Raw genomic sequence first — 16,982 nt, 5'->3', positions numbered from 1 at the left:
ATCTTTTCATCAAAAGAGATCCAAATTATTTTATTGAACGAAATAATCGTCAGCGCCGGTGGGGGGGGTCACCATTGTCATTAATAGACGTATCAAACATTAATTATATTCTTCGTTTGAAACCAAAGTTTTAGAAACCTTGAGAGTTTCTGTTGAAACAAATTTTGGACAATTCTCTTTTATTGTTGCCTACTTGCCTTTTCAGTGCAATGGGCAGCAAAGGAATTTGTTTAGAGCTGATTTTCAAATTCTAACTCGCAACAAATCCAAATTTTTCATAATTGTTGACTTCAATGCCAAACACCGTTCATGGAATAATGCTCAAAGCAATTCCAATGGTAAAATTTTATTTGAAGATTGTTCTGCGGGATATCATACTATTCAATATCCCAATGGATCAATTTTCTTTGCCAATTTTAGACAAAAGTCGTTGCAATCTTTTATTGTAACGATTAGCTTATTGTACCCTGAGTATATAAATTAGGTCAAGTTTAGTTTATGTTGAAAACATTCATGGTTCAATTCAACCAGAGGAAAAGTCCTAACTGCCAGAGGCAATTGAAATGTATGAATAATAACTAAAAATGTAACATAGCAAATAAGGATGATAGTGTTAAGAAAACACGAAACAACTTGTCTAAGAGATGAATGTATGTATTAGATAATTAGCAAATAAAATTAGTAAAAAAAGAAGCTACGAGTTGTATTGTCATCCTGCTCATGGTCATGTATCTTTTTTTTCTATCTTCTGTATAATAAAAATGAAATGGTCTGTGTTCGTATCCGCATAACTCGAAAACGGCTGGATAGATTTTCTCCATTCCTCCAGCAAATATGTCTGTTATCGTTTCCGACTGGTTTATATGATATTTTCTCATGCGAAAATCACGAGTAAGGATGAAGAAATTATGAAAAACTAAAATAAGATATTTCAGCTCTGAACGCGCATTTTCGCCTACTTTGCAGGACAACATCTGCCGGGTTGACTAGTATCAGGGTAGAAATATTTCACAGTCAATGTAGTGAAAAACATGGATCTCAGTATAATCTGCTGTCGCCTTCATCGCCGCCGTGGTGAGTGCGATTGGGTGCAGCCGAAAAATCATTTCCGACACCGACCATTCAATTTCGCATTCAGCCACTCACAAGTCTGAGCGGCCCATTTAAACGCATGGTGATTTTTTTCAATTTGCTGGGTGAATGTGTACATTTTGCTGTGGTAAATTTCATCTTCGCGGCGCTGTGGGTGATGTGAGTTCTGTTGTTTACTTTTCTGCCTCTCCGGGAATGTGAGGTTGATTTCAAAGCAGGAAGAAAATAAAAAAAAAATGATATAAAAAAACATCACTTTCATCCAGTGCTGCCGAATATTTACAACCCTGACAAGTATACAATAAGAATGAAATGGTCTATGTTTGAATCCGCATATGTCGAAACCGGCTATATGAATGTTCTCCATTCCTTCAGCAATTACGTTCGTTATAGTTTCTGAAAGATTTATACGATATTTCCTTATGCGAAAATCATTAGTAAAGTTGAGTAAATCCTGAGAAACTAAAATAAAGATTTGTATGGGAATTTCACTTTGGCAGCTCACAACGCGCATTTTCGCTTACTTTGCTGGACAACGTCTGCCGGGTCGACTAGTAGTTGTATAAATCGCAATTTAGTCCTATAAATTAATAATAAATTAAAAATAATAATTCAAAAGAGCAACTTAAGTTCAAAATTACCTAAATGATGTTACATAGATATGGCCGGGGTTCAGCCAAACCGCACCAAGCGGCTTTTGGACTGACTTTTGATATTTTGTTCATACAAGGACAACGGAAATAGTTTCATAAGCGTACATTTGCAGTAGGATATCCTCAGTTATGGCTTTGAGGGGTATAATACATATATGATTTGTGATCAATTAAATCTGCTAAACGAAAGTTTGAGCAAAAAATGGGTAACTTTTCGTTGGCGTTTGGTGCGATTTGGCTGAACCCCGACCATATATGAAGCACATTCTCGAAGTACATCCCCGCTAATAAGATAAGGATAACTTGAAAGCTATGTTGTGCCCTTACTTTTGAATTGTTCCGAAATCATTTTTTTTTTTCATTAATCTATTCTTATGAAATTACCTTTTCATCAACTTTGGCATCCGCACCTTTCAATATGACTGTATAGCCACCCATCAAGTAAAAACTAGTGACCTACTGCTTATTTTTAACTTTTTCATTGGCTTCAATTCTTCGATGAAACTGTCCCAGAGAATCCGTTTGTCTCTCTTGTTCGGGGGTTTTCCGAAGCTGTTTGATGAACCCGATGAATTCTAGAAAGTAAGCCGCCTGGCATTCAAAAAGCATTTCCTTCCGCGTTCATAAGCTCTAAAATATGCCACCCGTCGTGTTACAAATATTTGTTCACCATTTCGCATCGAACCGGTTCGGTGGAAGTGCTTTCCAGTGAGGGGAGCAGACCCCCGACAACTTCGGGTCCAAGGATCCACTGCGCAGGACCGAGCATTCTCCTTCGGCCAGAACCGAAATGCACTGGAAAGCAGGAAGGGCTCGCAAACCATGGCCTGACCGCCTTGGCCAACGTCAGTATTGTTGAGCTTCTCGAGCGAATGCCGCGTCCGAGAGTGCCCGCGCCGGTTTGTCTAGCGAAGTTGTCGAACTCGTAGCGTAATAAAATTGGCGGATCCGTAGCCGTACGCGAAAAGAAACGGAATCGCGTTGCTGCGATTCAACTGGGGGAAGAAATCTGATCTGGTGAAATAGTCTTAGGTGCCGGAGGGTAATGTGTATTTACGAAGGATCCAATTCGAAGGATTTTAAAGGTTGATTGGAAATTGTGTGGGAATTAAATTTCTCGGAGAGTTTATGGTTACAGATTTATGCCGATGATCGCTGATCTGGAAGCGAGGAGTTCAAAAGGGTAATAGGGTCAGCTGAGTGCGGTTCCGGGTGAACAGCGAAAGCATCTGATGCGAAAAATGTAGGCATGATGTAATAAGCAGCACATCAGGCTTGATAGCTACGGATGCCGAAAGCTTGGGTGTCGGGAAGTGAATAATCCTGACATGCCTGGAAGAGCATTAATATGATACGAGTTTGTTTTTAATTTCGGGCACTGTGTCGAGTGCGGCAGTAATTAATGACAGTTGTACCTTATCTAGTGGATTCATGAGGAATCTCATCATTAGTAGTGTCGGCGGATTCTACAGTGTGCTATGTGTTTGCGTTGTGTTTGGTGAAAAGAGCAAAAAGATACACAAGAGCCGGATTTTGGATAGATGCGACTACGTGGGTTCTGCCGGGCAGACACAGCGTTGAACACGTTGAAACTAAAACGTTCCGCAGGCACATTTCAGGCGAGGAACGGAATATCAGACACGTTTCTGCTCTTATGGTTTTTCAGAATGACGTGTGTGTAATGTGTCGCACCTTGTCGCTAACGAGATGAGAGACGCTTTACAGCCTGCACCGTAGTAAACATAAAGTAAGTGTAGCGTGGTTTTCATCAAAGCTGTTCACCGGAGTGTTGGAGAAGACTCATAATGACGGATTATTAAAAAGATAATTTCATCTGTAAATTACGTTGAATGAATATTTTCTCCCACGGATATGTTACTAATGACACAAACAAGTCAGCGGAATTTTGAAAATTTGGACTCAATAAAGCCTGGAATCGCTTTTATGTACCATCGTTTGTAATGATAGTAAAGCATATGTCGTGGTAATATTTTTTACTAGTTTAGATTTCTATTTCAACAAAAGGAAGATCGATTGCTGTACTCGCAGTAAATATTAGGAATCTTTCGGCTTGGTCATTACTATGACAATCAAAATATCAGTTAGCCTTCTTTATCATCCAGCAAAGTAGGTATTCAAACGTCGGATAAAGGATAATATTTATCGTTTGATTGCCAAAGTGGCTCTGAAATTGGGAGTGAAGGAAGGACATTTTTTTCCTGGGAAATGTTAGTTTAGAGAAGGATTTTTTTTTGCTTGGGATATTGTAACTTGATCTATTGTGGTGTATCCCCGTATTCCATAACTTATTGACAATTAACTGGAAGGGACTGGAAGGATCAACAGTACGTCTACTCAACATAATTGTCAGTAACCAGTGGGTGGGACAAGTAGGACATGCTGTACGCATGAAAGTTCCTTTTCCTCCCTTTTAAATCCTAAAAGCGTTCACGGATGGCTAAAGATTTTTCAATAAATCTCAAGTTCCACACATTTTCTAGTTTTCCGAAAAGTTTCTAAACATTCTAAACAAGTATGTAATGATTTCTGGTGGATCAGAAATATACCAGGAAGCCGAAAAAACATTTGAAATTCTATATGAAACCGCAGACTGTCAGGTGATTTGCCCGTTCAATAATTAATGCGTAGAAATCTAAGATCAATTGTTGATAATTTACTAAAAGTCTTAATAGTCTTAAATGTTAATTCTAGCCCTTATGGTGGATTGTTGAAAGTCTACGGAAGAAAGTCCACATGAAATTTTGTTTGTTAATCTCTCTGATTCACTCAGTTTTTATCTTCATCGACTTACTCATTCGGTTGCTATTGTTTATTGATTGATTGTCTTTATTAGGGAGGTTTTCAGCCCAAGGCTGACTCACCTCATAAAAAGGTTGCAGCTTGATACTGGATACTTGATGGGTTACAGGTCTTCGATGAACCTACGCCGAATCGAGTATCCTTCTCTCCTGGGTCAATCGCTTCCAGTCGCTCTGAACATTGAGCGCCCCCAGGTCCTCTTCAACTGCAAAAAGCCATCGTGTACGCGGCCATCCACGAAGCCGTGTTTTGTCCAAAATATTATCTTCGCTTGACGTTATTCCAGCATACGAACAACGTATCCAACCCACCGTAGTCTGCCGTGTTGTATAAGCTTGAATTCAAGTGATGCACCCGCTAAAGTTGTTGAAAAATTACTTAATGTAAAGTATACAAAAAGGTTTTCTGGCTTATGCCGACAAAAGTAAAGTTCATAGTCAGGTTCGCTTTATCACTTGTATTCTGTTACGTGTCCTGCCCAGACTACGAGCAATATCACTTGATCTAGTGTAACTATATGTAAACGTCTTCTTCTTCTTCTTATTGGCATTACATCCCCACGCCGGGACAGAGCCGCCTCGCAGCTTAGTGTTCATTAAGCACTTCCACAGTTATTAACTGCGAGGTTTCATAGCCAAGTTTACCATTTTTGCATTCGTATATCATGAGGCTAACACGATGATACTTTTATGCCCAGGGAAGTCGAGACAATTTACAATCCGAAAATTGCCTAGACCGGCACCGGGAATCGAACCCAGCCACCCTCAGCATGGTCTTGCCTTGTAGTCGCGCGTCTTACCGCACGGCTAAGGAGGGCCCCGTAATTACACCTAATTGTCACTGGAAATAATGGATATAACGTCTAATGTAAAGTTTCGCCATAACAAGTATTATATGTGGCTCATAGCCTGAAAGCACATAAAACACTGTGAAAAACGGCGACAGCTGTACATACAAAGTACGAGTGTGGTGGTATGCCAACCCAGCTGAATAATTTAAGCCCAAATTAAAATTTCGGCAAAATGGAATTCCGCGAAATGGTCAGATTCCGCACAATGTACATTCCGCGAAATGATTTTCCGGGAATTGCTTGGGAGTTGGGACTCCGCGAAATGTAATTCCGCGGAACGACATTCGGCAATTTGTCATACAACCCTAAACCATATTGTTGCTGTTCTCGGGTACTTTTTCAAAACGGCGTATGTCGCAAATTGTAAACAGGTCCGTTTTCAACAGCATATGGCATCATATTCATCTTAAAATATGTACCGCCATCGGGGGTGACAATGGGTCTAGGGGGTGAGAAAAGGTAATCGCTCTCACTGGCAGCCTGAAGGTCGGATAGCAAAATTGTTCAAAAAGGTCTCTTATATTTTAGTCTTCTTGCCCTCAGATTCATTCAATCTGTTCTACAAGAATTTTAAGTACTTGAAACAGTGACCCATTCTCACCCCCATTTGACCCATTGTCACCCCCAACGACGGTACCTGTATCTTCAAAACTACATGAAAATATGTTATTAAAAACGTTGTTGAAAATATTGCACATACACCGCTTAGCATAAAATGTACTTTAAAACTGTTTTCGAACAATTAAATAGTTTTATTCGTGCGTTAACTTGTAGTTTTTCAGAACTGATGTCAAAATTAAATTTGTTGCTTGTATATTTTGATTTTTGTTATTTACATTGTTTTGATTTTTGTTGATTTACGTTGTTTTTCAGCAGCAAATGTTATTACGTCGTGTTGTAAGTGTTGCATTTTGTTTGTCGGATGTGAAAGCAACATTTCGACGTATCAACAGCGTACGGAGCAGCGTAACATTTCGACGAAAGTAGCATGACCTCGGTTATCCTGACTTATCAAAATGACGTATGTGATTTATCTGTTGCAGAACGTTGTAACATGTATTTTTAACAAAATAACTGAAATGTTCACTCGCAGTGCAGAGTTCAGAGTCAGTGACGCTAAACCTTGTCTTAATATATCGTTGAGGTGTATTCAATTGCAATAAAAATGTTAAGTTTCTATCTGAGAGAGAGAAGACAGCTCGCTTTATTTACGTTCATCCTAATGTCACCGCGATCCAGTCACTGCGAACCGAAAAAGTAAACACAGCAATGCAACTTCAAATGGTCGTAGCCAAAATTATTTATTTGGCAATTTATGTTCGCAACTTTTCTTATATCTGCTACAGTTAATTGAACCCGTTATTATCCATGTGAATGATCCCGTATTATGCGATATCGGTTTTGTTCCACGTTAGGATGTTCATAACCAATGGCCTGGGCCTGGGAATTGTCGCGTTTGTCAGTGACACCTGACAAGATACATAAAAACATGGTCAGTCAAAAAAAACTTGTCAACTTCCAGTTTTTCGTCGCACGATTGGATCCCCACGACCAGATGACAACTTTTTCCAACCGCGACAATTTGCTTTTGTTGTATGTCTTGTTAGAGCACACATCTGCGACAAAAGTGTGACAACGCATACACTTTCGGCTCTGTGCACGACACAACATTGGTCCCGAAAGTAAGTTATGTCGCATCTTCTGGTTGTCCATCTGCGTGGAGGAGCAATAGCAGCGGACAAATTTGAAATATCATACTGAAAAGAGCACTTTATAATTAATTATTTCTTTGTTCTCTTGACAGATTTTCTGTTTAGAAATAAGACATTTTATTCAATTTTTGCTTTGTTACGTACATAATAATACATGAACAAAAAAAACAAGTCAAGACAAAATTTTCAAAACGACTTATCTGCTATTGAAAACAAAGATTCAAACGACGATTTGACGAATCTGATAGCACTCCCACGCAAACCACCACCATCAACAGGTAGCGGAAACCTTCATCTACCTATTGGTGGTGCTGGTTTGCGTGGGAGAGCAATCAGATTCGTCAAATCGTCGTTTGAATCCTTGTTTACAAAAGCAGACAAGTCGTTTTGAAAATTTTGTCTTGAAGTGTCTTTTGCACATAGAAAGATCCCCCATTGTAGAATAACTGAACCATTTAACGCAACGCAGATTTTCACGCGGTTTATGGAGTTTTCGTACTTTTCAAGTGGGTTTTGTATTGATGCTGTTTTTTAACCGATTTTGTTCACGTGGTTTTGAAAAAAAAATCGGACAATACGAAACAGCGATTTTTGATAAAGTCATTTTTACGCTGTTTTTGTAATTTACCCGGTTTTGACTTACGCAGTACAATCAATCGTCCGCGTAAATTTCGACTTCAGTAGATTTTGACCGGTACACCGTTTGTAGCAATTGCCTGATAGACGGTTTGACTGATTTGACTGCAATATTTTAAGTATAAGAGAAATACGGAATTTTATTTAAGCGTATATCCTACACAGAAAAAAAATCCATGGTAACAATTACTATTTTGTAGACTACGCCATGTTTTTAAAACAACCACAAATTTTCAGTTAAATTAACCATTCATTCGGACAAATTCACCACTGATTCAGTTCATGTAACAACATTCCACCAGGACCACAGTTGATTTTTACTGCGCGCATGGTAAAATCAAACGGGTTTGTTGTCTGCTGAAAATCGTCGGTGCGTATTCTTAAATTAACCCTCGGAATGGTAGTTTCGACCGCAACATATTTTTGCGTGTACATTAGGGGCAATTAAGGAACATTCGATACATTTTTGATTGATTGGAATTACTGCACGTTAACTTGGGCGGAGTAGGGTAAATGATCCAATAGTGGAGGAACTAAGCACGTTCCAACACTATCATTTTCCTTGAATTAAACGAAATTTCATTTCGCTTACCTTGAATATATATTCGAAAGCGTTCCCCATCTATTTTATTGGAAAAATGCTTCCGTCGTATGTATTCCATGTATTCCGTCCTAAAATATCAACTCCAATTATTGGTACACTGTTTCAATAATTGCGGTATTTTTTAATTCGTGTTCCAATAGTTGCGAATTCCATTGCTTTCTTACGGGACTCGCAACTATAGGAACACTACTGCAAGTATTGGTGCACAGGCGAAAATTTAGTAAGGTATTTTCTAGATATTTACCAGTTTTTGAAGATAATTAATGCTGTTTTCACTTGCTTCGTATATTGACATATCGTTTTATCATTAGAAGTAATGGGTTGCTGCGTTTTATTCGTAGATTTAACGCACACTGTACTACCGCAACTATAGGAACACCCACGACTATCGGATCGTTTGCCCTATATATTTTAATCGCTAGCCACGCGCTGTTGTGGGGCGGCCGTACACTTATTACGGTGCATTTTTCTGTGTTTTTCGAAACCCCCTCCAATGTAAAATTTTTTCTTACACATTATTTTTTATTTATATGGAGAGTAAGAAAATGATAGTACTCCTTCCATAAGTGCTTACGTAATAAGTGTACGGTCATGAAACGCTCATGCCGCCTTGTTCATGCTATGTACAGCGTGATATGTTTTTTGGTTTATGATGTTCAAAATACAACAGCTTGTGTGCTCGAGTGTTAATGGCCCGCTTAAAAGATTTCCGGATATAGATCATTTCAAACCATTCCTGATTTTTAAACATACATTTCAGATAATATCTAAAAACATATTATGTAATTAAATGACGCATTTTGGTTAAACAGGAGGAGCTGGACTAAAATCACCAAAATTCGACACATTATTATTATGCCGTACATATTAGCCGTTTTTATAATGAGATCGACTTCAACTGCTGTAAAACCCAGAAACCACACCATTTCAGTGGTTTCCACACATTTTGTCATTAATTCATAATGACAACATTTTGCTGACAACGACAACAATTTTTGTCGCGACAAAATTCAAAGGTGACATGACGAACTTTTTTGTCAATAACCATGCCAACTATTCTAATCCGTTTGGTTGTGCAAAACCTTAGTCGCGATGGAAAGCGTCACACGACACATATATCGTAACAAAATAAGTATGTGACAAGATTCAAAATGTCTTGTCGGAGCGAGAGACCAGTAGTACGCTGTATCGAGCTACGTTGGTTAGGTTGTGTTGTCCAGTTTGAGGTGACGGTTTTCTCTTTGGTTTTGTCACATGATTTGTCTGTATGGAGGTGACAAATCCCAGGCCTGATAACCATTAAAATCAGCTAATTCGAACAAGTTTTCATTGAAGTGAAAAATGTTGCTTCCGACGTTATGAAATGTTACTTTGATTTGTTGAGTTTCCATGGTTTCCACACAAATAAAGAAGAAGAAGACATAGTAAATAAACGATCTGTCAGTGAGCTGGCTTCTCTCTCTCAGGTTTCTAAATAGGAATAAAAATAAAATTTGAAAGCTCCCAAGCTTATTTTCTCAGCTTGATCAATGTAACCATCCATTCAAAAAGTACCCGACCCAAGTAACAATCTCCTTGCCTTTGGATTTATTTAATTCTTATAGCGGACTTATAAAAGCAACCACTATAGCTATTTGCTCAGCTTTATTGTCGCTCTTATTGCTAAACCTTTCATAAATGTGCTGAAAAATCTTTAAACGTCAAACGCCTGTTGATCCTATGAGCAGTTTTACGGTTGTGATGAAGAGCGTAATTAATCCTATGCTTCAAAAAATCAAATTTTTGTCGTAATTTGGTCAAATGCATAACCTCAATAAGAATATTTGTATTGCGAAGCGTTTATAAGGCCGATACGAATATTAAATTTATTTTATGTCCGACAATGTCTTGGAATGTACGAGGAGGGGGGGGGGAATAAAAAAAATAACAAGGAAACGAAAAAAAAAAAATCCAAAATGCAATTATTTCATGGAAAATTTTTGAACTAAATTTAAAATTTTCTTTTTGGAAAATGGCTGGTTTTGCAGATAAACTCGTAATCTCTTAAATCCGAACACCAAAATTTTCCACAATCCATAACACCAAAGTACTGCTAGAGTTTGTTTAAGTCAAGTATGAAATTCTCAAATCACAGATGTGTTGTTTGAACATGGCTGTTTCATGACGTTCTTACATAGGCTCGGAAATGCAGACTTCCCGGACTCTACGGATCAGCATGCCCACGACCCTAAAATTATTGGAATGCCATGCTACTTGTTAGCGACAAGGATATGACCTCGGACAAACTCGTAGAGAGGATGCAATGGACGCTAAACTCACCCATACAAGAAACATGCGCGGATGAGCTGCGGGGGTTTATGTATAGTCGCTAGGAGGTCATTTCGGCTCATGGACGACAATTGCTACCTGAGCGCTTCCCGACCCCACACGATCTGAGATGTCTTCTCAGGCGTATGGTTGCAGATTTTCGTTTACCTTACTTCAAAGGTACGATTCTAAAAAAAATCGCTCTACGTCATTCCAGTACGAGACAGCAACACGTACGGACGTGTTTTTTGCTGGCGCTTTTTTTTCAACTGTTTTTTTCTCGTTCGTTCGCTGTTTACGTTTTCGCTTGTCGCGTTGGCGTTACTTTCTCCTGGCCGATTCGGTCGCTGGAAAAGTGCCTAAGCGCACTGCTCTTGGAGGCGTAGGTAACCCCTCCAAGCAGCTTTTGCAGAGCAACGTGTTCTCGCCGTTGCCGCTTGAAGTGCCCGCCCGTGTTTTTGAAGGGCGATCCGCCTGATTTACGCCCAAAAATTCGCCAGCTGATCGCTAAGGGGCTGAAATGTACTTTTCGGCTCTGCAGCGAGGGAGTGAAAGTGATGCCGGCAAACAAGGACCATCATCAATCCGTCGTGGAGTTCCTCGAGGTCCACAAGTATGGTATGAGTACTACACTCATGACCACCCCGGCACGAAGCCGCTGAAGGCTTTGCTGCGAGGACTCCACGACATGAAGGAAGAGGAGCTAAAAGCTGAGCTCGAAAGTTGCGGATTGAAACCGGTGGCCGTCCATAAGATCGCTCGTCACGACAAGACGAAGAGATATCGCGACCAGCTTTACCTGGTCCACCTGGAGCACGGCTCCACCACGTGGAAGGACCTGAAGCTGGTCGGCGTTATAAATTACACCGTCGTTGACTGGGAGCGATATCGGTCAGTGCACCAACTGCTTCAATTTCGGGACGGCACCAGGAACTGCTGCATGAAGCAGCGCTGCAACAAATGTGGAGGCGACAAGCATCGGGCTACAACCAAGGACTGTCCAAAGCGGTCGGTGTTTTTGGAAATCAGGAAGAAGGCCTCCACCAGGTCCCTGCCGGAAAAGAACCGAGTTCCTGCTCTGAACGAAGTGAACTTTCCGGCCATCCAGGCTCCCCGGCGAGCGATACCAACTCTTCCACCCTTGCAGCTACACAAACGACTGGCGGCTGCTGCAGCATCAGTTCAAGCTCCAACACCATCCACCAGCGAATGGCCCCCGCTTCCTCCCCCTGGATTCCGTCGTCAGGATAATGAGCCCCTTCCGGTCGAGGGCGACCCACCGCTCTACACATCGGAGCAGCTAGTTCCGATTTTCACCCAACTGGCAACGCGACTACGCGGTTGCAAAACTCGCTTCGACCAGATCTTCACCCTGGGCATGTTCGTCATTGAAAATGGCTGCTAGGGTGGGTCTGGTCAATTGAAACGCTTGCTCACTAAAGAGCAAAATCATCGATCTCAGCGATTTCCTTCAGGAGAAGGAGATTGACGCGGCTTTCATCACCGAAACCCACCTGAAGCCCAAGGTAAGTGCAACAATTACGAGTTTTAGGCTGGTGAGGTTCGATCGAACAACCTCCAGAGGAGGAGGAGTGGCAATCGCCTTGCGAAGCAACATCGCCTGCCGCCTGCTGCCGGACTTCAAGCTTAAACTCATAGAAGCCGTTGGAGTGGAAGTCACCACTTCCGTCGGAGTCGTCACCCTCATCGTGGCTTACTGTCCCCCACAAGCCAAAGTCGACGATGGCACGTCGGCCGAGCTACGAAGGGATATAGTCAAGCTCACTCGGCGGCAGGGGCAGTTCATCATCGCCGGAGACCTGAATGCAAAGCACCAATCGTGGGGAAACACCGTCTACAACCGGAACGGAGTCGTCTGGTCCAACGACGAACTAGAGGGCCACTTCACCATCCTGAGCCCTGACAGCCCTACCCGGTTGACACGGTCCGGGGCCCATGCTACGCTCGACATCTACATCACGAACATGCACAATCACGTCTCGCAGCCGGTCGTCTTCCAAGAACTTAGCTCGGACCACTATCCGGTGGTGGCTGAAGTTGGAACCTCAGTAAATAGGCACTAGCTAACAAGGCGAAACTATCATCGAGTGAACTGGCAGCGGTTTCAGCAGTGCGTCGACAACACCGTCGATTACGAGGTGCGTCCGGAGACGCCGGAAAGTATCGACCGCCAGCTGTGCGCTATCGAGGAGGCGATCTCGGTGGCCCGTGAGCAACATGTACCGACGGCTCGGCAGGTAAGCAACTCCTTAAACATCGATACACTCACCAAAGATTTAATTCGATTGCGGAATGTCACTCGCAGGCAGTTTCAACGTACTGGACTGCCTGAGCTTAAGGCACGCTGCAATCGAATCACAAAAATTATCGAGGCCAGAATGGTGGACCTCAAAAATAACGTCTTCTCGAATAAGATCCGCACTCTCCCAGATTATGCTAAGCCGTTCTGGAAAATGACCAAAATTCTAAAATCCAAGCCTCGGCCCATTCCACCTTTGATCCCACTAGACAATAATGGCTCTAAGGATCGCTTGATAACTCTTGCAGAGAAGGTCGCTGAAATAGGTCGTCACTTCGTCAGCTCACACAATCTTGGGCAGAACATCATCAGTGCACACGAAGCAGCCGTCAACGAGCATGCTAACAATATCCATTTGATTCCCAACGACTTCTCGGAGGAGTTGGAGATCTCAGCTGGCGAATTGACGGCCTATATCAAATCATCGAAAAACATGAAGGCCCCAGGCGTCGATAGCATCCTGGATCTCGAGCTCAAACACATGAGTGATCCGTTCTTTGAGCACCTCTCGCCAGAGTGTAAAATAATCGAAATTTTTTGGCGAAGTCCATTTTTCTTCATTTGTCAGTTCACTTCCGACACATTCATAGTCGGCTCTGGACAGTCAATATTCAGTTGAATATTAGTAATTGAATATTTATGCACATTTTACAAATTGATAAATTATCTGACATCTGAACACGTTTCAAATGAGTAAAGTGATTTATCACAAAGGACTGCATCCGATTTTCATCCGCGAGGCACTTTCAACGTTAAACATCAACATAAACAATGCTAATTATGTTTTTTTCTGCACATAGTAAACACACTCAGTGACAGTCGAATGAATGAGTTCGAGGAGTAGTCGTCTGACTTTGTCATTCTATGTTTTGAATATTCATGCGATGTTTGTCAAAATTCGGACCGAAGTTGCTTCATGAAGATGAATATTTTAAGCTCTGCCTCTCGCTGATCTTTAATCAGTGTCTTCGGCTCAGCTACTTCCCATCGTCCTGGAAATCAGCGAAAGTCATCCCCATTCGGAAGCCTGGGAAGGATCCTTCCTCCCCCAAAAGTTATCGACCCATCAGCCTTCTCTCAGGGTTATCCAAGCTATTCGAAAAAGCCATTCATCACCGGTTACTTGAGTCTGCCGAAAATCTCAACATCTTGCTCGAGGAACAGTTTGGTTTCCGACGCGGTCGGTCAACTGTACACCAACTGACTCGAGTTACCAATGTCCTCAGACGGAACAAGTTTGTCTCGAAAACATCCGCCATGGCCTTACTCGATGTCGAGAAGGCATTTGACAATGTATGTCATGATGGCCTGGTGTACAAACTACAACGCTACAACCTTCCCAGCTACCTGGTGAAAATCATCAACAATTACCTGTCGGCGAGGACATTCCGGGTCTCAATCAGCGGAGCGAGTTCCAATGCGCACAACATCGTCGCAGGCGTCCCCCAGGGTAGTATCCTCGGGCCCCTGCTTTTCAATCTGTTCACCTCCGACATGTCAGAACCTCCAGAAGGCGGCATTCTGTCTCTGTTCGCAGATGACACCTCCATCGTCTACAACGGTAGAGTGATCAGAGCGCTAGTAGCAAAACTCCAACGAGGCCTGGGTGCCCTGACAGAGTACCTCACCAGCTGGAAGATCTGTACCAACGCGGCGAAGACCCAGGTCATCCCTCACTCTAAATCCCAAAACATGTTCTACCTGGGGACTGTAAAATCATCCTCGACTGTGGAATTATCCAATGAGGCCGACTACCTTTGCTTGACCCTCGACAGTAAGCTTGTTTACAGGCAACAGGTTGACAAGACGGTGACGAAGTGTAACGTTTTGTTGAAACTACTGTACCCTTTGATCAACCGCCGGTCGTCACTGTCCCTGAAAAATAAGCTTGCTGTCTACAAGCAAATCATCCTCCCTGTGATTGAATACGGCATGCCGGTCTGGGAGAGCTGCGCTAAAACCCACCACCTCAAACTTCAACGGGTCCAAAACAAATTCCTGAGGATGATCCTCAACACCCCTCCCAGGACAAGAACATCCGAGGTCCACCGTCTGGCCGGAATAAAAACCTTACATGAACGCTTTGGTGAGTGTAAAGAAAAGTTCAGCGTCCGTTGCTTGCATTCGGATCAGGCTCCAATTAGGGCGCTAGGGAAGTTATCAAATTTTTATTGTTAATATTAGTGTACATAGTAGTTAGGTTATCAATTTTTTCAAAATGAACTAATGCCTGCAATAGGCTTCCATGTCATACTAGAAATATTTTCAAATTACTTCCTTTTCAAAATAATAAAAAACAAACTAACAACAAAGATGAAGGGCCGTGGGGCCAAACACTTACAATGTACATTAGATGTAAAATCAAACCAAATAAATAAACATACATTCATTGAAAAAAAAACTAATAAAAAAGATTCCAAATTTGGAACAATTTCATAGGCATGGACAGGAATTGTTGAAAATTTGTCACCAGTGGTGTACTTCACTTGCATAAAAAGTAGGGAACTATGGGCATACATGTTGCAATTCATATCAAACAGAGTACAACTAGCGAATGGTATTAGCTTCAATGATTTAAATTTTCCAAGTTTTGTAACACTAAACAGGAAACAGAAGAGTTCAGTGCGTGTTTTCTCTTGTTTCGGACAGCAGAACGATCGCGCGATCTGCCGAAATATTGTGTTCTGCATTGCGCGGCCGGTAATAAGAGTAGCCATCGAAAAAGTAAGTGCAGTGCGTGTTTTTGTCGTCGAGAAAGAAATAAAATATCTGTCTTGTGTTTGATGGCTGAAGCGCATTTCGCGCGCGGTCGGAAAAAGCGCGTTCTTCATTAAATTGCGGTAGCCATCGAGTAAGTGAGTACAGAGTGCTGCGCTTTCGTGCGGTCATCCAAAACGCGAATCTCCTCAGTTTTCATATGCCACCGGGCAAGCATGTTTTAACTTCTAACTCGTATTAGTGTTATTTCCCATCCCATAGATCGCATTGCTTGGCAAAGTGAATCAAGATAAATTATCCTTTGTAACTAAAACGATATCCTATCCCAAGATCGTGGAGATGCAGAGGTATACTCGGTCACTAGTAGCAACGAGAGTCGGACTAACAATCTTTCCCTTCCTACATGACCGTAAGGACGTGGCCAGCGCCGTTATTGACTTTAAATATTTGAAACGTGTACATTTAGAATGGGTAGCTAATCCCAAACCCCATTTATTGTGTTCTCTGTACAATTTCGCAAGTTCAGTCAATCACGGAGTAGCAACTACGAATTGTGCGGTCATAATGCTTATGCTCATGCTCATGCATTAAACAGGAAACAGAAAGAAATAATTATAGGAATTCTAGGAAAATATGTTCATTATATAGAAGTACTCCTGTTGATCTCAAACATGTAAGTGATCTTCGTTTTGTATGAGATTAGGTTGCTAATGTACAAAGAATAAACATAATAAATAAATCTAGAAAGGTCCACAACGGGTTTGTTATCTGTTGAAAATCTTTGGTCCACATTCTTAAATTAACCCTCGATATAGTAATTTCATCTGCAACATTTTTTTGCGTGCAGGGAAGACGAGACCGGCACCCGTGTTTTTGCAGCCGCGATGCTAAGCCTGTGTCGTTTAATTCAATGAGAACATAATTCCTTAAATTGTGTAGTTGAAGGTTTTTTACATCAACCATGTTTAATTGTTTATCTTAAGACATTTCTCGATAAACTATTTAATGTTTTCTAACACGGGTCGCTACGGAATAACATTGAAGTCGAGGACTAGTGTGTTTCGCCTGTACGTCGACATGTTGCAACGAATTCAAATTTATTCGCGGCATGATACACAAATCGTAATATTTAATATTAAGACGCTGCGAGCTATCCGAAAACACGACTGTCGAGCACGAGAAGCGGTTGAAGACTGAGAGCATGCCTGGGAATAAGTATTTAACCGATTGCTCAAACCACATCCTAGGATCACTATCTTTTAGAATAAAT

The 16,982-nt window shown here is 41.5% G+C and overlaps 1 protein-coding gene across 1 annotated transcript in view; it reads left to right on the top strand.

The window, feature by feature from the left end:
* The first annotated feature begins 2,617 nt into the window (after positions 1–2,617).
* Positions 2,618–16,982, top strand: part of LOC134227910 (limbic system-associated membrane protein-like) — a 517,094-nt gene continuing 502,729 nt past the window's right edge. Inside the window, exon 1 of the mRNA XM_062709615.1 lies at positions 2,618–3,492. The gene's annotated coding sequence lies outside the window, so the exon portion shown is untranslated. The remainder of the gene's footprint in view (positions 3,493–16,982) is intronic.

Source organism: Armigeres subalbatus, chromosome 3, assembly GCF_024139115.2.
Source record: "Armigeres subalbatus isolate Guangzhou_Male chromosome 3, GZ_Asu_2, whole genome shotgun sequence".
Lineage (NCBI taxonomy): Eukaryota > Metazoa > Arthropoda > Insecta > Diptera > Culicidae > Armigeres > Armigeres subalbatus.
Note: the sequence above shows the minus strand (reverse complement) of the source record. Positions and strands in the feature narration are given on the sequence as shown.